Source organism: Calliphora vicina, chromosome 1, assembly GCF_958450345.1.
Source record: "Calliphora vicina chromosome 1, idCalVici1.1, whole genome shotgun sequence".
NCBI lineage: Eukaryota > Metazoa > Arthropoda > Insecta > Diptera > Calliphoridae > Calliphora > Calliphora vicina.
Genome location: NC_088780.1, coordinates 36,877,691 through 36,901,660, shown reverse-complemented (window position 1 = coordinate 36,901,660; position 23,970 = coordinate 36,877,691). Strand labels below are relative to the sequence as shown.

The window sequence follows — 23,970 nt, the reverse complement described above, 5'->3', positions numbered from 1 at the left end:
AGGCACAACACAATCGTCTCTTAATAAAGAACTGTTAACGACCTGTTTTATGTTGTTTGCTGCTGCTGATCTTGCTGTTGCAATAAAATTAAATGCCGTTATTTTATTTCAATTTCGGAGACATCAATCATTGTTATTGCACACTTTTGGTGCAACAACAGATTTAAATGTGATTTCTGTATGTTTGGAATATAAACAAAAATATTTAAATTAAGAAATATGAGAATAAATTAAAATATTAAGTAGGACTTGAAATGAAATAAAATATCTTTTTAAGAGTTTGTTTCCCATCCGATTGCAATGTTTTTGAAAGACGGAGTTTAAAGTAGCATATTTTTGAATCAAATTGAGATATTGACTTGGAATTTTTTTTGGAAGACCAAAAAATAAATTATCTAAACAAACAAAACAATAGTTCGAAATAAATTTGTATCAAATGGTTCCTAATATTTGCAATCCTATTGAAATTCTGATACAAATTTTAGTTTTTGAAACTCAATAAATATGTAATAAAATCTTTATTTATTAACAAAACTCAATGAAATTTTCAAAGTTTTTTTAAATTTGTCTTCCTAAATAACAAAGTATAAAAAAACTTGTCAACAGATCAAAAAGAATTCCGCAATTCCTAAAATTTTAAGCGAAAATTCCAAAAATAGTATTTTTACAATTTTGCTCAGAGGGTCCATATTTCCTTCAGGGCTCGGAAAATACTTTGGGGATAAATAGGGAACACAATAAGGTTTCCAGCTGCTTTCCATTTTCGGCCGAAAATAGAAATTTATAAAAAATAGGTCAAATTCTGAAGGGCGTAGGGACGACATATTCGAAAAATAGGACATATTTTTTATACCAAAATGTTCTCCGTAAAGATACCTTACCTCACGATCGAACAGTCCGTTTAGAAATTCCAGATTTATTTCCAAAAAATTTTGATTCTTTTAGCAAAAATGCGCTTTTAGCAAAACTTATTGCTTTTGGTGTCGGTAATACCTTCTTTCGATTTATATCGAGCTTTCTCAGAGATCGCACTATACGAGTTGTTATAGATGGAATTTCATCTAACGAGTTCAAGATCAATTCAGGGGTACCGCAAGGCTCCGTCCTTTCTCCTACTCTATTTCTTATCTTTATAAACGACCTTCTACATCAAACTTCCAATCCTATCTACTCTTTTGCAGATGACAGCAACATTTGCCATTCATATGCATTCAATTATAGACCAAGCCTGTCGGAGATTGGGGCAATGAGGCAAAATATGAATGATACGCTCAACCGAGATCTTGTGACAATCTCTGAATGGGGTTGTGAGAATAGAGTTGATTTCAATGCACGCAAGACTCAATGTTGTGTGTTAACTCACAAACGCACAACAGATCATGTTGCTCCATCTGTTTTTATGGGTGGTGTAAATATTAAGGAATCAGAAGCTCTTGATGTTCTAGGCATGAGTATTCAGTGCAATGTCCGCTGGACAAAACACATTTTTCGAGTGTCGAATGAAGCATTCAAGTGCCTTGGTTTTCTAAAACTCCACTTCATCTGATCTCCTTACTATTTACACCACTTATATCCGACCTAAAATGAAATACAACTCTCATGTGTGGGCCGGTGCTTCGAAGTCTATTTTGGAGTTACTCGACTGCGTACAGGAGAGGGCGAAGATGCTTATCGGTGACAGTAGGGTATCCAGCTCTATTGACACACTGGAACATCGTCGCAATGTGGGTTGTGTTTCACTGTTCTACCGATACTACAATGGTATGTGCTCTGCTGAAATTAGGGAACTTGTTCCCGAAACCCTTAGTTTTTTACGCAACACACGCTCTTTGGCAAGGGCACATCAATTTGTTGCCGACTGGACAGTAGATCACACAACACATTACAGGGAAAATTCGTTCTTTAGCCGTACTGTCCGTATGTGGAATAAGCTTCCTCCTGAAGTCTTTTCTGTCACTTTCAATATAGGAAAATTCAAATCAAATGTCCACAAACACTAATCCCTCTATCATCCCTCCCATAACCTATTTTCCTAGTTCCAACACAATGCTTTGCATGAGTAGGGGTCATCCCCTGAGTGCTGGTCCAAGAAGAAAAAAAAAGAGAGTTACGGAGATTTCCTTTCCTTTATGGCATCTGCAAATGTCTCGCCAATTTCTAAAAAGGCAGAGGCTAATAACCCTGAAAATTACCGACCAATAGCAATTTGTTCTGCATCTGGTTAAATTTTGGAGTAATTTACTTAACGACCGCCAGTATGGCTTCCGTAGATGGAGATTCGCTAGCCTTCCTATCGGGGAAATGGTGTCGCACCATCTTGTTAAATATTTGGAGTCCAAAAATTTACTTAACGACCGCCTATATGGCTTCTGTAGAGAACGTTCTTCGGAAGACTTGTTAGCCTTCCTATCGGAAAAATGGTGTCGTTCCATTCACCGTTTTGCCGAAAGTAAAGTGATGGCTCTAGATCATAGTCCCGCAAATAGAGGCATTCAATTTGTGTGCATGTATGGGTAAACAATACACAACATCAAGCAAGTGATTGAAATATTTGTAATTTTACTCTCAATTGTTTACATTCGGCTTGTGTGCGTGTAAAAAATGTTCGTATTCTGGACAATACTATCAAGTAACTATACTCCAGATATTTCCAAAGCGTACTACAGATTGTGGCACGTCGCACTTTTATGCACGGTATTAACTTCTCACGATTTATATCGAGCTTTCTCAGAGATCCCACTATACGAGTTGTTATCTCATCAAACGAGTTCAAGATAAATTCAATGGTACCGCAATGCTCCTGTATTTTTCCTACTCTATTCCTTATTTTTCTAAATGGCCTTCTACGTCAAACTTCCAACTCTATCTATTCTTTTGCTGATGACAGCAACATTTGCCCTTCATATTCATTCAGTTACAGACCAAGCTTGTCGGAGATACATCGGGGCCTTCTGACAATCTCTGAATGGGGTCGTTAGAATAGGCTCGCTTTTAACACTCGTAAAACTCAGTGTCGCTTCATCTGTATTTATGGATGGTGTAAATATTATGGAATCAGACGCCCTTGATGTTTTGGTCAAAACACATTTTTCAAGTGTCGAAAGAAGCATTCAAGTGTCTCGGATTTCTCAAACGGATCTTCTTACTATTTACACCACCTATATCCGACCAAAAATGCAATACAACTCCCTTTTATAGGCCGGTGCTATTTTAGAGTTACTCGACCGCTTACAAAAGAGGGCGAAGGGGATTATTGGTGACAGTATGGTATCAAAATCTATTGATTCGCTGTAGCACCGTCGCAATGTGGGCTGCGTTTCAATGAAATGGAATGTGTTCTGATGAAATTAGGGATCTTGCTCCTGATAACCGCAGAATTTTACGTAATACACGTTTTCCATTAAGAACACATCCCTTTGTGGTCGAGATGCCAGTGGACCGAAGAACACACTACAGGGAAAATTCGTTCTTTAGCCGTACTGGTAGTATGTGGAACAAATATCCAACATCAAATCAAATATCCATAAACAACTCTCTCCCATAACCTATTTTCCTAATTCCAACACAATGCTTTGCATGATTAGCTAGCAATGTATTTCTTCAATCTTTCTAAAAAAAATTAAAAAAAAAACAAATTTTTGAAATTTTTCCGAAATCAGAAGAAAGCTTAGATATTTTCCTTGAAGACCTATATGGTCGCTTAGTGGTATCCGAGTTGGATATCTATCAAAATAAATGTTTTGTAACTAAATTTTTACTTTTTTTTTTTTGCAAAATCAAAAACTTTGTTGACTTTTTTTCAAAATGGATCCTTTTTTAAGTTTTTTTTTTTCAAAAGAAAGCTTAGGTCTTTCCTTTAAGAGCGTTGTCGTCACTGAGTGGGATTGATTTTTTTTTGAAAAAAATTCAAAAAAGTTCTTGATTTTGGAAAAAAAATTTCGAAATTTTTTTTTCTTAATTTTTTTTTAGAAATATTGAAGAAATAGCTATCCTATCTATTTGGAAAAATGTAAAATTTTGACATCCTCTAACTCAGAGAGTTCTTAACCGATCTTGTAACAAATTGTGTCTGAAATACTCCCGATTGGAAGACATCGATTTCAAAAGTTGTTTCAATACTTATGTATGTCTGCGACAAATATTTTGATGTTGTACAAACACATGAACTAAATTAATATACCCCCCCAACTTTTTATGAAATGTTCTTGCAGTTTCACCAACAAATATGTAGAGAGTGAACTAATTCTTAATTTTTGTTGATCAAAATTTCATATAGCCTGTCTCTTCCCTCCCTCACTTAGAAGCAAAACACATTAATTTTTGGAAATCACGAGAAAAAAATCACCGTTACTGTTTTAAAGTTTAAAGTTTTAATCAAGCCACTACCAACCAAAGTCATTCTCTATCGCAACAATGGACAACAACTTTGTCAGCATAATGCAGTTAGTTGTTGTTGCCTGCCTGCCTGCCATCAGTTGTTATCCTTTTTATCTTACTTTCTTGTTAACTGTGCAGCTTGCTCTTAATTTTCCCAGTGACAAGCTTCTCTAATGAACCTAATTTTCAAAAAATAAAATCTGTATGTATTTCGCTGTGATGTTGTTGTTGTTGAATGGTGTGCAACATGTGTGTTACAGAGTGTGTGCAGAGGCAACGCAACAAATATGCATGAGTGCATGCATGCATAATACACGTTGTCTCGTAGATTTAGTTTGGAAGTGGTGGTGGCACAGCATGTAAATATTACGTTAAGATGTGGCACAAACCAAAAACTGCAACAACAACAACAATAGCCACAACTTATATTGTTATTGTTCAATTTGATGTTGCTTTAAGTGAATCGCAAGTAAGAGGCGCGTATTAAATGATCTTCACGACCTCTTTGCAATAACAACTTCACAAAAAAGTAAACGCCTTGTGTAACAAACAAAAAAAGTGAAACAAAAACTTTAGTTTTTGAAATGTTTTTGTTTTATTTTTTAAACAAAAAAGAGCTGAAATCTAAACCCAATACAAAACAATGAGTTTTCTTGTTACTGTGATATTCAACAAGAAGAGGTAGGAAAATATTACACTCTAGCCAACACTAACTACATACAAACATTTAAAGGAAATAAAAAAAACTTACACACAAAACAACAAAATATAAGAAATGATATCGAATACAAGTGACCATATTACTGTAGACCAAATTACATACGTTTAGAGGTTCAAACACACCATGCCACCATATGTACATATGTTATTTTCCATCATGTGACAGTGACAGCCAAAAGTGTTGAATGTCCGTTGGAATAAAATATTGAAACAGTGATTGCCTAGATTACTTGCAGGATTTTGAGATACAATTGGTCACATCGGAGCTGATTTTTAGCCTTGGGTCTTTCAACTTTGACCATATTTAGTAAACTCACACCCTTCGGACATTTTAATTGTAATTATATTGAATTAATCTTCATGCAGAATTGCAGTTTGTTTCAAATAATCCGAAAGTATGTTAAATTTTACTAAATATGTAACTAAACTCAAATTAGGGAGGCCTACTATTTTAAATAATAGATAAAAGAGTAACGTTACTAAGTGACTGACTGATTCAACATCGTGCAGCCCAACGCCAAAAGGTAGAGACATTAAATTTGGACTATAGATTCGACTCTCCCTATGTGGATCCACCAAGAAGGGATTTTAAGTAAAAACGGGTAAATTCGGTAACCCTGTATCTTCTAAACTAATACAGATAGGAAAAACATTTAAAATACATATTTATTTACAAAATTAGCAGACAGGTGTTTGGTACTTTTTTGATTTTCGACCTCTTTATGGAAGAAAAAGATAAAAAAAAGGATTTTGGCACTATATGCTTTTTAAAACCAATAAAAATATAAATAAATGCCAAATATATATTAGGCACTTTTTGGAAATTTGAACACTTTAATGGAAAAAAACGGAAAATACATTTCAATAAAAACAAGTAAGAGAGCTATATTCGGCTGTGCCGAATCTTATATACCCTTCACCCTTCCAGTTGTTTTTTCGAAATTGTTTTTTAATTTTATATTTTAAATTTTAAAAAATTATTTTTTTTTATTTTAGAAAAAAAAATTTTTCCATAATGGTTTCCCTTATATGGACAAGGGGTCAAAAATCAATATCTCCAAAACTAAAAAAGCTAGTGTCTTCAAAATAAACTGTAGCCACAGTAGCCCTTTGATCTTTGAAGGGTTAATAGGCTTTTAGATTTGTTTTATGGATTTTTGAAATAAAGTTTCATACTGAAATGATAAATTCGTTGTTTTTTAAACAATTTTAGTAAATTCTTTTTCCCTTTTTAAATTCATTTGAATTATACACTGAAAAAAATAAATTGAAAAGTTATACAAAGTTATATAATGCAATATGAGGTATTACTAAGTAATATAAGGTTGTAAGGTAAAATAAGACATTAATACATATCAAATATTGACTCCTTGACTTAAACTACTTGTTTTCTTTGTTGGTAAGTTTGGCCTCCAAAAAAATATGGATCAGAACTTAAAACAGCCTATTAAAAAGTTCTGTATTTGTAGCATTGCGCGATATTTTTCTCGACTTAAACTACTTGTTTTCTTTGTTGGTAAGTTTGGCCTCCAGAAATAAATGGATCTGAAATTAAAACAGCCTATTAAACAGTTCTGTATTTGTGGCATTGCGCGATATTTTTCGGGGATGTTAACTAAAACATTAATTTCACAAGAATTACAACACAAGTTAGTTTTTATTATTTTCTAAAGATAAAATAAATACCTTTAACTTCAAAATCCATTGAAAATAATTTAATTTTGTAGACTACAGCAATTGCAATACCGTTTTGAAGTGCACTTTTGCTTTGAATTATTCTTCCAGCATTCAGCTGCGCTTTGCAAATGAATATTTGCTCATGCTTTTAATTTTATTTTTAAAAAGTCCCAGCAAAAACCGATTTGTCATTAAAAAGATTGGCTATTTAAGAGACAATTTTTTTGCATTTTGTCTAAATATTTTGTGATCGTTTTATTTATTTTTGGCCTGTGGCGGAACCACTGTGCATTGGTGGTCCCATTTTCTCGATTTTAAATAGCAACCGAGCCGGAAGAATTTTGGAGATATTGATGTCTGAATCGAGTATGTAAGTTATTTGGGGCTTCGGAAAGTTGATTTCTACACACAGACGGACATGGCTATATCTCCGCTATTTATAACGATCCAGATATATACTTTGTGGGGTCAAAAATGAAAAATGTAGAAATTACAAACGGAATGACAAACTTATATATATCCTTGCCACTCATGGTGAAGGGTATAACTAGCTGAACCCGGTCCGCTTTGCTGGCCCTTAGAAAACATCTGTCTTATATTGCATCTCGATGTCGATTTTAATATACAGTGTCGGATAAAGTCGGTGATCCAACCTTCAATATTACAACATGTGGTGGCATTTCGGCTGGTTCCAATGAATTCAAAAATTCTGTAGGATAATTGACGGCTGGTTCTTCGTTCGTTACTGTGTCAATCGATTAGTATTTTATTGTTTCAATTGTATTTGGTCATTGAGCTTGTTTTTTGGTGCAAAAATTGCATGTTCCCACAGCCAATCCGAATTTTTGTAGTTGGTTGTAAGACTTGGGAATACCTTGTCGACAACGGCATGAATATTCATTTGGATTTGGCAGAAGTTCGGGAACGAAATCTCATTTGTGATAGGATCAATTGGAATTTTTCCATTTCCGATGCCCAACAATTGTTTTGAGAATGTTTCGGCAGGAGGATATGCAGCAAATGCACCAATGTCGACAGCGTTCGGCTTCTGTAGTTTCATTTCCAGTGAAATAAATTTAAAGGAACTTCGCATCATCATTGGGAAGCGGGAGCAATGATCAAATTCTGTGGTACATTTGCCTTGAACTTTAAAGGTGGGCATGAAGCCGACGTCATTTGAAAGCATGAGTTGCATTTTTAGATATTTTGAAGGAAGTGCTTGGAAATGTAACTTAGAAGCAGCTTAGGCGGCTCAATAATTGGTGGCAGAATAACTTTACCGTTCGAACAGCACGGTCATCATACTCATTGTAATAAAATGCCGGCAACTTTAAATCGATTCTTTCTCTTGATTGAGCCATTCGGGAGCGATCGGATTCTGGTCTTTCGATATGCTGTTGAGGCGTCTTTTCAGCTCTCGATGAAGATACACTGCGACGCATTTGCTGAAGCCATGGTTTTCGTTCTCTTTCCGTATCTACTGCTCCAGACATAGAAGCCCTTTCGAAAACAAATATATCTAGATTGTCTTAGAAATGTTTAAGGACCCATAATATATGTATATCCACTTTTTGGTTCTACGGCCACTATTTCGATATGATTCAAACGGAATGCAAAACTCTATAAACCCCCTATCTTTTTGGTGGTGGTCATAAAAATACTTACGGAAATGTCCAAACGAAATGTGTTTACCGAAATAAATAAATAACTTTTAAACTATTAACCCTATCTGTAATAAAATTAATATATCAATAAACTTAACAATATTATCATGACATGTCATGATAAACGTTAATATAGTTGCCAAGATAAAAAAAATTATCAGGTATAGTCTTCATTTAGTATTATTATTGCTTCGCTATGAAAAAATTGTTAGTGCTTTTGCTAAGACAACTTTGTCTCGACAACAAACTTCATTAATTGTTATGACAAATATTTGTCAAGTATAGACAGGGAGTTATAATGTTGACGTTGATAACTTATGTTATTTCCAAATAATAGAATTTTAAGCAATTTTGTGCGGTTCTTTTAATTGCTCTGATTTTCTCTGACCTGATTTCCAAGTTTTACTATCCATTGTAACTATATCTCACATTATGCACTATTTATTTTGCCTTAAGGTATTCATATGAACAGATTTTCTTCTCTATTATTCATTTAATTTTTTTGTTCGTAGTTTTTTTCAGAAGTAGTTGGATGACATCAAATACAAACATACACCAGAAAAAAAATCCGTAAATTGGCTTTACAAAATTAAGACCACTTTTAGTGGGTTTAAACTTTAGAAATAAATAAAAAAAAACGAACTTATATACATTTCTATTAGATAGAGTGAGACCAGATAATGAGCTACACATTTTAATAGATAATGTCAGCAGACTTCCTGTTGCCACAAGTGTATAAATTTGTTTGTCACAATTGATAAATACCAAATGATTTAGCTGGTGTAAAAATCCCAGCAAACAAAAAGTTAAATATTTAAAATGTTATGGTTTTGATAATTGATATGAAACATGATTTTCAAACAGAAAGATGTTTGAGAATAAGTTGAAAAACCACTCTCATATTGAGAAAAAAATTCCCAAATTGTCGATAAATTTGTTATTCCCAAATTATTTTTAAATCATTATCAAACGTTTGTCATTGGAGAAAGAGGTTTGATTTCAAATCATTTTGTTGGCAGGGATTCTATTGAATAAAGAAGGTAAACAAATAGACATAGTTATACAACGACTGTTAAATAATAAATTTTATACTCGAATAAGAAAAGAAGTGTACAATATTTGATGTTTCCTCCGGCCCATTCACCAAATGTAAGGTGCGATCGATGATCGTGAGGTTTCAATGAAATCTTTTAAGTACGCAAACCAAGATCCTTTTGCAAAGATTTCCATAAAGAGTGGATGGACACAATTTAAACTGTTGAGCACGATGACGAAGTGACACATGTGGATCAACATCAGCACTACACTCAACATCATCAATCGCTTATACTGTGCTCACTGTTCGTCGTCTTTTCGGAAGCGTACTATCGATAAGAGTATAAGTATTGAGAAAACGCCGTGATGGACGATTATGAGCACCATAAAATGCCCGATGAGTTTGTCGAATTAAACCGAGGTGAGCAAGCAGTGAATGTTCATTGAAAAGTAGGAAAATTGAAGCCGAGAGAACTTAAACGAAGGTTTTACATGTCCGAAATGATGTTTGAACGCTATAAAAGAAAAATCATATTTGTACCGATCCATTACAATAATCCGAAGTGTAAGAGATGGTATATGAAGCCCGGCCAATCAACCGAATCGAACCAAAGCCAAATATCCATGACTCTAAAGTTTCCCTAATTAATTTGCCACGTAAAAAACAAAAGGTAGACATATTATATATCAATGGATAGAAGATTTTGTCTGCTTTTCAAAAACGTATATAACTTTTAACAATTGAATTCATGGAATACTTTTTTGAAAAATATCACAAAAAATGATTTTTATTGAATTTTTGCAAAGATACAAATTTTTCAAATTGAAATTAAATTTTTATTTATGAATAGTTTTTAGTGAAATTTCACAGTTATACAGAATTTTCTATTTAAAATGGAAAAATAAAAACAAATTTTTAAATTTATTACACTATGCAACAAATGGAGACTTTTGGAAAAACACAAGATCATGACAGTATAGGTTCGACTCTACTACCAAAGGGTAGTACAACCCTATACTCAGTTTGCCCATTTTGGTGACCGATTTTTTTTTATGGGCCCCCAAAGTTTCTGAAAATCAGTGGGGCCTCTAAAAAAGGTGTCATCAGGTTTTGGTTAACAGCTAATTCAGACTTTGTGCTACGGCTTAACTTTATATGGCAATAATATAGCTAAGAGTCCGCCAAATAAATTTTGTTAAAATTTGTTTCCAAAAAATAGCTTTTTCGTGCACTTTTGTTGAAAAAATATAGGAAGAAAATTTTTTTTTTTTACTTTTTTTAGAATAACTTCCAGGGACTCCTAATTTTTCAATAACAATATCTCGGAAAGTTGTAGCTACGGTAAATTTGAATAACTCTTGTGAACATATCAATGCATTCTGAATGTGTCTAGTCACTCTACATAGCACATAAAGATCACTTTGTACCTTAACAATTTTCGTTTTTCCTATTTTTTGACGCTAAAACAAAGATTTTTTTGTAAAAATAGTATTATCAAGTCCACACTTCTATGTTGTGCTGTATTATTTACTCGGCTGAGGTGTTCGGAATGGGGATCAGTGGGTGGACCTTCAATGTCACACATTTATAAAAAAATTACCAAAAAGTCATTTATGATCCGAATGAGCTGCAATTTCAAATATAGATAGACCTTGAGAAGGTCTACAAAAAATATGATTTTATCTGTAGTTATCTCTTTTAGTTCAAGAGATATTTGGGTTTAATATTTTTTTAAATTTTGCCCGATCTTTTTTTCGTATTTTAAATTTGATGGGCCTACGAAAGGTCGAAATTTGTTTTTTTATATATGACGTATATTTGCGATAAAATTCTAAAGAAAATAAAACAAATCTGATAACAATTATTTCGTCCCTATAAAAAGTTACACGCATCCAAAGTTGAGGCATCTTTTTATATATTTCAACTTTGTATGCGTGTGTTTTTTAAGTTTTTTCCCAAAAAAGTCCCCATATTTTTTCTTTTATAAAAAACTAATTTTCTTCGGGACTATATAAATTTTTTTATGATCTGGAAAGAGAACTTAATGCAAAAACATATAAGGTAAAATTTGACTAACTTAAGCGGACATTGTACCCCCCAGCCCTATCCAAACTTGGGCAATTTTGAAAAAAAAAAATTAGGTTTGAGTAAAAAATTCTAAAAACGCAAAGCACCGACCCTCAAAAGCTCATCACATTTGTATAGCCCCATATGTTGTTTATATACATACAGAACGTTTTTACTATCATGCTGTAAATAACGTCAAAGTGGGCTATTTTCTAAAAAAAACTTCGTTTTTGGAACAAATTTTCGCCGTTTCAGGAATTTCGGTGTTTAAAAACAAAGAATGGCAACATTAGTGATGCCATTGACTTACGAATATTTAGGTCTATATTACTTCCAAATTTTATTGTGATGTCTGTAACTGTTCAAATTTTACATTAATTCAAAGATTTTATTTTTCTTGATGGAAAATCACCATTTTAAAATATTATTAGTTTTTAAGGTAAATGACGTCACAAAATTATTCATTTCACTAAAATGTCAATCTTTAAGTCATAAGGTTTCCACCGATATCAAAAACTTATATAAAAAGCTTATATTTACACTTCAGAAGTTCCACAAACCTTGCCCACTTTCAAAAATTTTAAAGTTTTTTCATATCTTGCATCAAGCCGGTCTTGCATGATCAAGATTGGATAAAGTTATGCGCCCGGATCATACCGATAATGATTTGCCCATTCTTCGTTATTCCAGCACAATAGAGAAGTATACACTCGAACATACATTTTTAACAAAAAATTATTGTTTTAGAGTCAAAAATTAGTTAAAAACTACAAATTTTAAGCTACAAAGTGATTTTTGACAGCTATTTAGAATACCTAGGTATGTTCGGATTGCATTGATATGTTCACGAGAGTTATTCAAATTTACCGTAGCTACAACTTTGCGGGATATTGTTATTGAAAAATTAGGAGTCCCTGGAAGTTATTCTAAAAAAAGTAAAAAAAAAAATTTTCTTCCTATATTTTTTCAACAAAAGTGCACGAAAAAGCTATTTTTTGGAAACAAATTTTAACAAAATTTATTTGGCGGACTCTTAGCTATATTATTGCCATATAAAGTTAAGCCGTAGCACAAAGTCTGAATTAGCTGTTAACCAAAACCTGATGACACCTTTTTTAGAGGCCCCACTGATTTTCAGAAACTTTGGGGGCCCATAAAAAAAAATCGGTCACCAAAATGGGCAAACTGAGTATAGGGTTTTACTACCCTTTGGTAGTAGAGTCGAATCTATACTGTCATGATCGTGTGTTTTTTTCACTGTTGCACTGTGTTATCAGCAATCCCGCAATTCCCAAAAAAGTGTTGTAAACTTCCAAAGATAGGAATTTTTGTTTTTTGGCTATAATATCCATACCAGGTTCGGGGTTATGGGAATCATTTATAAAATAATTAAAAACATCTAAAATCGTTTACTATATTTTGATATCGAATATGAGATTTGAGAATTTTTGTCCTAAATTTGAATTTTATATAAAAAATAGAAGTTTTTTTGAATGGACCTGGTCCCCTTGGTATCAAAATGTTTCCAATTTTTTTTCATTTCAAATATTTGATGAAAAGTTAGCTTTTCATAAAGTATAAATTCTTTATACATCCTCTTAGCAATTTCTTGTGATAACTTAAAGTGAAAAAAGTACTTTTTTTCCCAAAAAATTAGCGAAAAATTGCCTTTTTAAAACTTTGGACTTAGTCATTATTTTTAAACAATTATTTTTCTATTTGACACATACATGTGTTGTTACTGCAACGAAGGGAAATCTGAGAAAATCGGGAAATATTTGGATCCGCTGTTATCAAAAATCTGGAGTAGGGTGGGTAAAATTGTTAAAAATTTAATTTTCAAATGCGAATATCTCATAAGCTATAAAAGATAATTGATAGCTGCTCGAAGAGGAGATTCTATATGTGTAATTTTTTTGAAATCGGAACACAAACGAATAATAGGATTGTTTTAAAAATGTAGCATACCCGAGGTGTCCTACTTTGAGGACCGTTGGTCGCGCCCCTGGTGAGCTCATGATGTACAAGTTCAAAACTTAAACTCGACAACACTTCCTTTTTGTGTATAGGAAATTTCATTCAAATCGGACTTAACGTTTAGAAGTTACATATTTATTTACCTCTATTTTTTTCTATTTCTGCAACTTCAGAAATTCGCACAAGAAACTGTTTTTTGCTATCAAATTCAGCGATCTAGGTATCCAAATCACGTTACTTTCTTAAGAGATAGCCATGACTTTAAAAGGTTCATGCAGTATATCCATTGTGATGATCGGCATGTGGGACGTAGAGCTTTCCTGCTGGAACCACATGTCCTACATATCGTGTTCGAAATTGGTAATCATTGATCTGTGTAGATCGATGTTGACAGTGATGGCTTCATTTTCCAAGAAGTACTGAAGAAGTGAATGCATGGTAACCTGATGAACCTCGTTCTTTAACAAAACACTTAATTATCATGTAGATAATGTGGGTGTTTGAATATCTATATTGAGGGTATAATTCTGTTATGATAGAAATTAAATTCTCCATTGCTTATAGGCCTAAAATTACTGCAACTCCATTAAACATACATCTGTGAACAACACATAGATCCCTCCCTGCCTAAGGTAGGGCACTATCTAAACTACATAAAACTAATAATATTAGTACAAACGAAATGAAAAACTTCCATACAATTCGCACATTTCATCCCATTAAATTAACTTCTCTCCTTCTAAGCCAACGAAAAAGAAACAACAAAAAAAAAAAGAAAAGCTAAATAAAAAATCGCCCAAAAAAACAAAATTGTATAAAAAGTAATTTTTAAGTATTTCTATGCATGGAACGAGGGAACGATGACCACAACGACAACGACTATATTTAAAAGGCTCATTTGGTAGCAGCCAGTAATAGTGTTTATTGTGTTGTTTATGCGTTTTCTGTTGCAGCATCTATTTTTCAGCATGTCTGTCTGTCTGTTTGTCTGTCTGTCTTTATGACTATGTTGTTGCATATGTTGCACATTAGTTTTCTTATCTGTAATGTTGTCGTTGTTTAATATTGTTGTTGGAGGATTTGTTATTATTACATTTTGTTGTTGCTGCTGCTGCCTAGTTAATGTTTCTGTAATGTTATTGTGCTGTTGTTTGTGTATTGTCGTTGTGAAAGTGTTAAAAATTGAGCGGAAATTAAAGAAAATGCAATTTTCAAATTGATAATAAACTACAATAATGATTTTTCTTTCTTTCGTTAAATGTTTCTCTTATTACATACATACATATGCATTTTTTTCTGTTTTTCTAACTGTCTAAAAAGACATAAATTTTAACTTTAAATAATCTCGTTAAAATTAGTTGTTGAAAATTAAACAGCGTGTGTATTTGTGTTTGAACAAAAACAAAGACGGCCAAAAAAAGCAGAAGACAAAATTTTAGTTGTTAATTTGAAAATTGAAGGCAGGGTTGAAAAAATCTGGTCAATATATGGATAGTTACATCAGGACATCTCATATATAACAATATTTTTTCAACACGATTCCTCAATCGTAGTGGTCAGTTAAGTGGATCAGTGACATTTCTCTCTGCTTCCGTTCTATGTATTTATTCTACGGCCGAGGCCAAATACCTATAGAGCGGAAACTAGAAAAAAACTCAAACAAAAATTGACTACTTGTTTTTGTTTTCATATAGTTTTTTTTTGCTAATATATTCTCATCACTTAAGTTTTTGACAACTGAGTTAGGTCTTTGACAGCAAAGATTCCCCTGTATGTATATTTCTTTATTGACTAGGCTATAAATTCCATCCCTCTGTGCGACATGTGGTTTCAGCAAGACGGCGACACCTGCTTGAAAGCGCGGTCAACAATCGATTTATTGCAGCAAAGATTTCAGGAATAAATTATCTCATGAAATTTTGATGTCAATTGGCCACAAAGATCATGCGATTTAACGATTTTTTGCTTTAGGATTTTTTGAAATATCGGGTTTATGCAAATAAATCAGAAACAATTTGTGGTCGGTCAATTGTGAGCAAAAGCGGCATCCGTATTGCGGAAAGCTTTCTCATACCCTAGTGATCATTAAAAATTAAAACTGCTGTGCCATGTAAGATGCCTATGGCCTCCATAATCTCTCGCACTTTCAATATCCGATCGGCCAAACCGATACATGAATTTGTTCAATTGTTTGAGGTGTGGAGACCTCATCTGGGCGTACAGAACGATCGGCAACTTTCGAGCTTGTACGTCCACAATAAAATTCAGTAAACCACATTTTTACCATTGAAATTGATGGTGCTGAGTTCCCACATTATTTATCGAGTTTAGCCCTGGTTTGAGTGATGGTTTCTTTTCCGCAAAAAATAATGCTTAATGAGCAAACGTAATTCACTTTTTTGCAATTTCTCCTCAAGTCACGCGGTAATCAAACTCAAACTAAATGAGTTAACCGACCGATGACTGTTGATAGGCGTAATGTAGGTCTTTTAGTTAAGAGGCGGGAAATTCGAAAAGTCAAGGACTTATTGAGCCGCCCTAGTATATCCGGTTTTTAAAACCTGTGAACGATAGACCCCAAAAACCTTCATTCAAATGAAAACTACTCAATACCAGATGTTTTTCGAATATCAGCCTGTAGATGCTGAGAAAATACTGGCACTATGCAACTATTTGCTAAATAGCAAAATTTTATTTTTAATAATCCAATAACTTTTGAAGATTTTACAAACCCTGCATAATTTTTTGTTCGAAATTAACCGCCAAAACAAAAATGAAGAGTCAATTTATTGAGTTTAAAATGCGCTTTTGCTACTTTATTTACAAAATAACACAACAAGAAGATACAAACAAACAAATAAATGAACTTTTAAAATTAAAATAAATGAGACAAAAACAACACAAGCACCAACAAAAAAAAAATATTGAAAATTAAGAAGAAGAAAAAAAGAAACAACATTTTAAATAAACGAACGGGGCGAGCACTACTCGTCCACTTCAAAGTCATCAAGTAGATGAACAGCAACAAAAACAACAATAAATACAACAAAACTCCACTAAAAACACACAAATGTCAGTCAGCCAGTGCCAGTGGTATCCAAGTAAGTGTCTTTGCATGCAACACATGAAACTTGTGACTTGAATGTCTGGGAAACAAACAACCAAAAACAATGCCACACCACACACAACAACACATGCAACAACAACCACATCAGCAACAAGTTTTCAACAAAAAAAACATATTCATTTAAGAAAAAAAAAAAGAGTGTGGCATAATGATTAATTGGCATTTGTTTTGATTTCATGTATGGATTTGAATACTACTTATAATTTCGGAAATAAAAATTGAGTTTTGGCGTGTGTGTGAGATATTGTTGCCGGTCTGCTAGGGGAAAACTGTAAAGTAAAGGCGGGCCAAGTAGTTTCTTTCATCTTTTTTTTTGTTTAACTACTTAGTTCAAAGTTTTCTTTCATTAAATCGTTTTTGTTGAGAGAACATTATAATTATCGCATCATTAATATAATTATAATAATCAGTCGAAAGAAAGTTGTTTTAAATTTACCTGAATATCATAATTATTTACCATTATATTCTAAAATAAAATTTTGGATTTTTTGGAAATATGGTTTAAAATGTTTCTTGATCAGGCACGGATCCAGGCCAACCATTTTGGGAGGGAAAATAAAGTAAAATTGATTTTACATTTAGCTTTTTATCCTTTTTATATTAAAACATTTCGGTTTTGGGTTTCTAGTTGTTAGATAATTCATGAAACTACCAGCGGATGTATACTGTGTATATTAGGACGATATCGATTTAAAAATCTCCCAAGTGACAAGGAAAATCGTACTCTAGGATTCTAAATAAGAAACTTTGCCCAAGGAACTATATTTCTGAAATGAATTCTGATGTTCCTTATTTTGACCCAAAGGAAAAATTTTGAAAAATCCCACTTTGACCCATTTAAAGTGACCCAATCGAGTATAAATGTATGACCGACCCCCACTAACTTTGGAGGGCCGACCCGCCCATGCTAGTGGCACGCCCTCTGGAACCTCCTGGGGTGTCCCCATACAAAAATTTCCAAAAAATCACAATTTTTGGCACTTTACATGATTTATGAATTTGTATAAAAATTTTGTTTATAGAACGTATGATTAATATAAATGTGATGTTGGTAATAAATAATATTAATCATGCGTCTATGAGAATTAGCTTTATTGTACCCTTCGTCATGAGTGGCAAGGGTATATATAAGTTTGTAATTTCTACATTTTTTATTTGCGACCCCATCAAGTATATATATTCTGGATCGTTATAGATAGTGAAGTCGATATAGCCATGTCCGTCTGTCCGTCTGTATGTTGAAATAAACTTTCCGTAGCCCCCAAATAACTTACAAACATCGTTGATACATCAATATATCTGGAATTCTTCCGGCTCGGCTGCTAATTAAAATCGACAAAATCGGTCTACAAATGGCTGAGATATAAGGAAAAAACCGGGACAACCTCGATTTTTGGTCTATTTTTGATTTATTACTAAGTCATTAATATGGGCAATATGGATAATATGGTATTCATTCGACTAATGGTGGTTCGATTAATCGAATAATTTCTTACGAATAATTATTCGAACAATTGGTATTTTCGAATAACGAATAATTCTATGTAGAATAATCGAATAAATGTTCACGCCCCGGTCGTCCAAAAAATACATAGTAGAACAATTTTTAATGAACTTAAGAAAGTTAAGAAATCTTTTGATGAAATTAAATTAATCTGTAATGATAGAATTAGTTGGAATTTGATTGTAGAAGCCCTATGTTCCCAAGTGGAATAAATAAAGGAAAAAAAAAATATATTTAAATTTATTAAATTGGTTAACATTTTTCATAATTTCAAATTTAAGTAAGTATAATGACTCACAAAAATTGTATTGTTTCTGAAATTCGACAAATAACTAAAGACAAAGGAACTTTCGATCACTGTAGATGAGTGTTCCGATAGCTCCTTCTATAAATGTTACTGCAAGAAGTTACAATTCTAAAAACAAATCTTTCACAATTTGTAACTTAGGACTTGAACCAATGAAAATAAAAGGTACGGAATAAAATATTTGTTATTTAGCTGGCGAAATATTAGAAGAATCGCAATTAATGATCAAAATGTTAACTTAGTTTAAGGTGGAGTTGAATGTGATTTAGAATGTGAAAGTCGTCGAAAGTAATATTGAGGATGACATTTCGACTGATAAGCACAAATATTGCAAACAAACGTTTTGTTGCAAGAAAAGCATGAAGTTCGTCTTACACATGATTTTGAACATCATTGCCTAACATGGTAATAAACTTTTTGCGTATTTGTAAATGCGTCAGTCATACACTGCCTGGCTTCAAATTAGCCACGTTCACTGACAATTATATCAAACTTTGGACAGATTACCTTTATTGTGTAATTCCCCAAGACCACTTTATTAAGCAAAGATTCGGCAACGTTGATAGAGCTTGATGTATAATACAATTTGTTATAAATAATTTAGAAATAGTGGATAATTAAATTACTAATGAATTAGTTACTCAATTTAAAGCCCAAATTAATGAACTACATAAAAAAGGTTTTAATACGTTTATATTGTATTCGAATTCAGGATCATATCAAACTAGCTCAAATTTTTTAAAGCATAGCTCCAAAACGGAAACTAATGGGTTTGCCAGACAATTGTTTTGCAGATTGTTCGGGAGTTAATCTGATCAGAATATTTCTGTTGAAAATGTTTTCGAATGTTTTTTAACATTATCACTACCTGAATTGTTAACTTGAACGTTATTTTTTGTTTTTCTTAACCAATAAAATATTAAAAAACGACATCAAAACTTCATGCTTAACTTTTTAAAAAAAAATTAAATTATTCGAATAATTCGATTAATTTTAAACATGTGATCGAATTATTCGATCAAGTTAAAATCTCTTATTCGAATTATTCGTTTTATTCGAACAAGAGGAAAATCGAATAATTCGAATACCCTAATGGATATCTAATGATAGATATTTCAAAGTCCATGGCAACGATGTATATAAGGCTATAGTAAGTAAAAATATTTTTTAACACGAAATTTTTTTACCAAAACAATTTTTTTCACAAATAAATTTAAACAACATTTTTTTTAAAAAATTAAAAAAAAATATTGGAAAAGAAAATTTTTTTTTAAAAAATTTTTAATTTTTTTTTTAATTTTGTTTAACTTTAAATATTTAAAATTTATATTAGATACGGCACAGCCGAATATAGCTCTCTTATTTGTTTTTTAGAATTAGTTTAAAGTTTAAACTTTAAACCAACATAACTTTTGCTCGGAATGAGCGAAATGATTAACAAGCACAAAATGGCGTTCGTGTCATAATAAACAAATTTGAAAAAATATGCTTAGTCAAATTTTCGAAATTTTCCTTTGGTTCAAAATAAGGAACATCAGAATGCATTTTAGAGGTATGGAAATCGATCCGTCCTAGTGTATATAAATAGTAACAGGGAGTTGCATATCGGTCATTATATCATAGGCTCTGTTAGATTATGTATATTAATAGATAGTGACTATTTAAATTGTTGCGTTAATTATACCCTACACCACCATAGTGGGGAGGGAAAATTGGGTTAGCGTGCACAAATATTGTCCAACACCCACCTTAAAGTATACCAATCTGCTTTCTGAATCGATTAAGCGATGTTCGTCCGTAATCATTACAGGTCGCAATTTCAAATATAATAATTAAAAAATAAAATTTTGTATTGCCACTAGGATGAAGCCTATTGAATTTGGTTAGAATCGGTTCATTAGTTCTCCTAGCCCCCATACGATTGCCCTATCTGAAAATAGTTAAGCTATCACAAATATCTCCATTTAATAGATATCCAAACAATATTCAGCACAAATAAATTTTATATAAGCCGAACTCTCACCACCAAATTTTGTAACGATCGGACCATAATTAATGTAGCTTCCAATTATGGCCCACTTCCGAAAATCATTTTAACTAGCAGAAATCTCTTAACCCTCCGTTAGTCGGGTTAAGATCAAATTGATATCAATAAAGAAGAAGCCGCGTTTGAAAATAATCTCTTCACTTTTTATTTCGTAAACATAAAAACAATATTAATTTCAAAGTATTTAATAGAGTAATCAAAATAAAATTTCAGTAAAAAATATATTTTTATCCAAAAATAGCTTCAAAATTAGGACATTTAAAATAAGTTAAATAGATGAGAAAAAACACCTACTTGGTCAAAATGTCAAATTTTGACCCCCTCAAAATCAGAGTGTTCTTGACCGATCTTGTTGAAAACTTTTATCTGAATTACTATTCAATAGACCTAACCTTGGTACAAATTTCATCCCTATCGATTTCAAAAGTTGGTTCAGTTGACATGAAATCCCCCATATACAAAAATCATGTGCCCAAATTTTGTAACGATCGGTTCATAATTAGTCATAGCTTCTATATAAGGTCCACTTCCGAAAATCATTTTAACAAGTATAGATTTCCTAAAAATGTGGGTATTCAAATAAAATGCAACACAAATAAGTTTCATATATACAGAAGACATGTCACCTAATTTTATGCTGATTGGTCCATAATTAGTCATAGTTCTCATATAAATTTTAAAAGAAAACTGTTTATAAGTAGGAAACTTCGGCTATGTTACATTTTTAAAAAGGTCCTATTTCTTCGTTTGTGTTCTGATTTCAAAAAATTATTTATGGGGGATTTCATGTCAAGTTAAATCAATATCTTCCGATCGGGATGAAATTTGCACCAAGTTTAGTTAGTTCTATGATAGTAATTCAGATACAATTTTTTAACAAAATCGGTCAAGAGTAAGAGGGGTCAAATTTTACATTTTGACCAAGCAGGTTTTTTCCATGTAACTTATTACCTATTGTTATTAGCAAAATGTGTCACAAATAGTTTAGATTGTATATCTTCAATCTTTCGGAAAAAAAAAAAATAAAAAAAAAATTTTTTTAATTTTTTTCCGAATTAAAAAACTTCTTAGATTTTTTTTTTTTTTTCAAAATGGGCACTTTTTTTCTCAAAAGAAAGCTTAGTTATTTTCCTTGAACACCTATTTGGTCGCTTAGTGGAATGCGAATTGGATATCTATCAAAATAAATGTTTTGTAATTCAAAATATAAAATTTTAGACTATTTTTTGCAAAATCAAAAACTTTGTTGACTTTTATTTTTAAAATGGGACCTTTTTTTTTTGCCCAAAACCTTTAAGAGATTTTTGGTCGCCTAGTGGGATGCGAGTGGGATATCTATCAAAATAAATATTTTGTTATTCAAGACATACAATTTTTGACTTTTTTTATTTATTTTTTTTTGCTCAAAAGAAAGCTAGCTCCATTCTTTTAAGAGATTTTTGGTCGCTTAGTGGGATGAATTCGGAGTGGCATATATATAAAACTAAATATTTTGTAACTCGCATCCCACATTTTCATTCATAAACAATTTTAAAATTTTTTTGAATCCAAGAGTTCGAAACAAATAGTATTCAAATGGTTTGGACTATAAGGAGGGTGAGGTAAAACTTCCCAACCACTTTATTCTAAATACTATTTAACAGGAGCGTTCAAAAGCCTTACACCCAATACATAGATAAGGTGTCATCTTTGTGGATATATAAGGGGAGAGACAAATCTATAGCCTAAATGTCATGCCTTTAGTTCCAGGGTTTTGGGCTGTGCGATGATGAAGTTAACGTTGCCATTACACTTCTCATACCTCCCTAGTATGCTGACATGCTTGTTAGCATTTTGGTTGTTAATGTTGCTGCTGCTTGCTTCATCTGCTGCTGGTGATATTGTTGTGGGGCTGTTCACTTACTTTATGCTAAACTGTGTGTGAAAATCTATTTTAATGAAAAACATTTTTCATATTTTTTTCACAATTTTTTTTTGTACATTTCTGATTTAAAAACTTTCATGTTTCGTATTTTTGTTCATTTAAAAGGAAATTTTCACAAATTAAACAAATGGAAAAAAAGTGATTTTCTTTTGTGTATAGAGTTTTTTCATATAGTAAATAATATGAGTTTTTTTTTTTGTTTAAGAAAATGTTTTAATATTATGAAATTTATATGTGTGAGTTGCTGTTATCTTAACCATAACCTACCACCCATTTGTATTTAGTTTTTTTTTCAAATCATTTTTCAAGTGTATTGGCAATTATTGAAATTTTAATGTTTTATTGTGTGTTTTTTTTAATTTTTTTTCTTAATTTTTCTCTTTTTTAGTTTGTGAAAATAAACAAATGTGTTTTTGTGCTGTTTTCCATTTGTTGAATTTGGATTTCGTTTATTTTACTTCATCTTCTTCAACTTGAATACAATTTATTGTTGCTGCTGCAAAAAGGTAAGTTGGTCAATGTTCAATTTTTATTGTACTGTATTTTTTATCTTGTTTTTTTCAGTGTGTGTGTATTTTTTTTTTGGTCATAATTATGAAAACAAAATTTTCTTTTTATGTTTATGATGGCCTTATGTTAGTTTCAGTTTTTATTTTTTGGTGTATTTTTATGGAAAATATTAATTGACATCATTAGTCAAAATGATATGGAAAATTTCTTTGAATTGTGAAAAATTGTGGTTATTTATTGTTTTTTTTACTACCGAAAAGAGTTTTGGAACAAAAAAAAAAAAAAAACATCAATAAAAGAAATTTTGTTTAATAGAAATCAAGATGGGCTACCGTTACCCCTCAAATGCCCTTACAGCCCCATAACCGTTACCGCTAAGCTATCGTTACCGAAATTACTGTAATCATCGTTACCTTTAAATACCGGTACCGCTACTGTAAATAATTTAAAAATACAAATTTTTAATTATGAATAAAAAATTCCCCGGGAGTTTTTTCCCATTGAATTTGAATAGGAAAAATGAGAAAAGGGAAAAAAACTCCCGGGGAGTTTTTATTCATAATTGGGCTGATATAGAATTTAAATCGGAAAATCTAAATGCCTATGCACAGTGGGCAGAATCTAATTTTTTTGGAAATAAATCTGGCATTTTTAAATGGCTGGGCCGATCGGAATAAAATTTGACATGGAAGTAGCCAAGGAGCATTAGAGTTCAAGTTATTAAAATATGCCCTACATATGCTCCAGAGGCGGCGCTAAGGGGGCTCAAAGTAGGGTATCTTCGACATATAAAATGTTTAAAACGTGCCATTTTTTGTTTCCCATCCGATTTCAAACATAAATATATATTTTTTCAAAAACATGCTTGCGTGTGCTATTTATCTCTTATAATTTTCGAGTTATAGGCATTTCAAAATTTAAATTATCAAATTTTGCCATACCTTGGTCCGCATTTTTAAAAATATAGGACGTACTTTTCAATCGAATGGTGACGAATTTTTTTTGTTAGTTAGACAACTAAATCATCAATAAT

The 23,970-nt window shown here is 32.1% G+C and overlaps 1 protein-coding gene across 2 annotated transcripts in view; it reads left to right on the top strand.

The window, feature by feature from the left end:
* Positions 1 to 23,970, top strand: part of LOC135957872 (uncharacterized) — a 301,876-nt gene that overhangs the window by 40,150 nt on the left and 237,756 nt on the right. For both annotated transcript variants that reach the window (XM_065508702.1, XM_065508691.1), the window contains exon 2: positions 22,816 to 22,933. The gene's annotated coding sequence lies outside the window, so the exon portion shown is untranslated. The remainder of the gene's footprint in view (positions 1 to 22,815; positions 22,934 to 23,970) is intronic.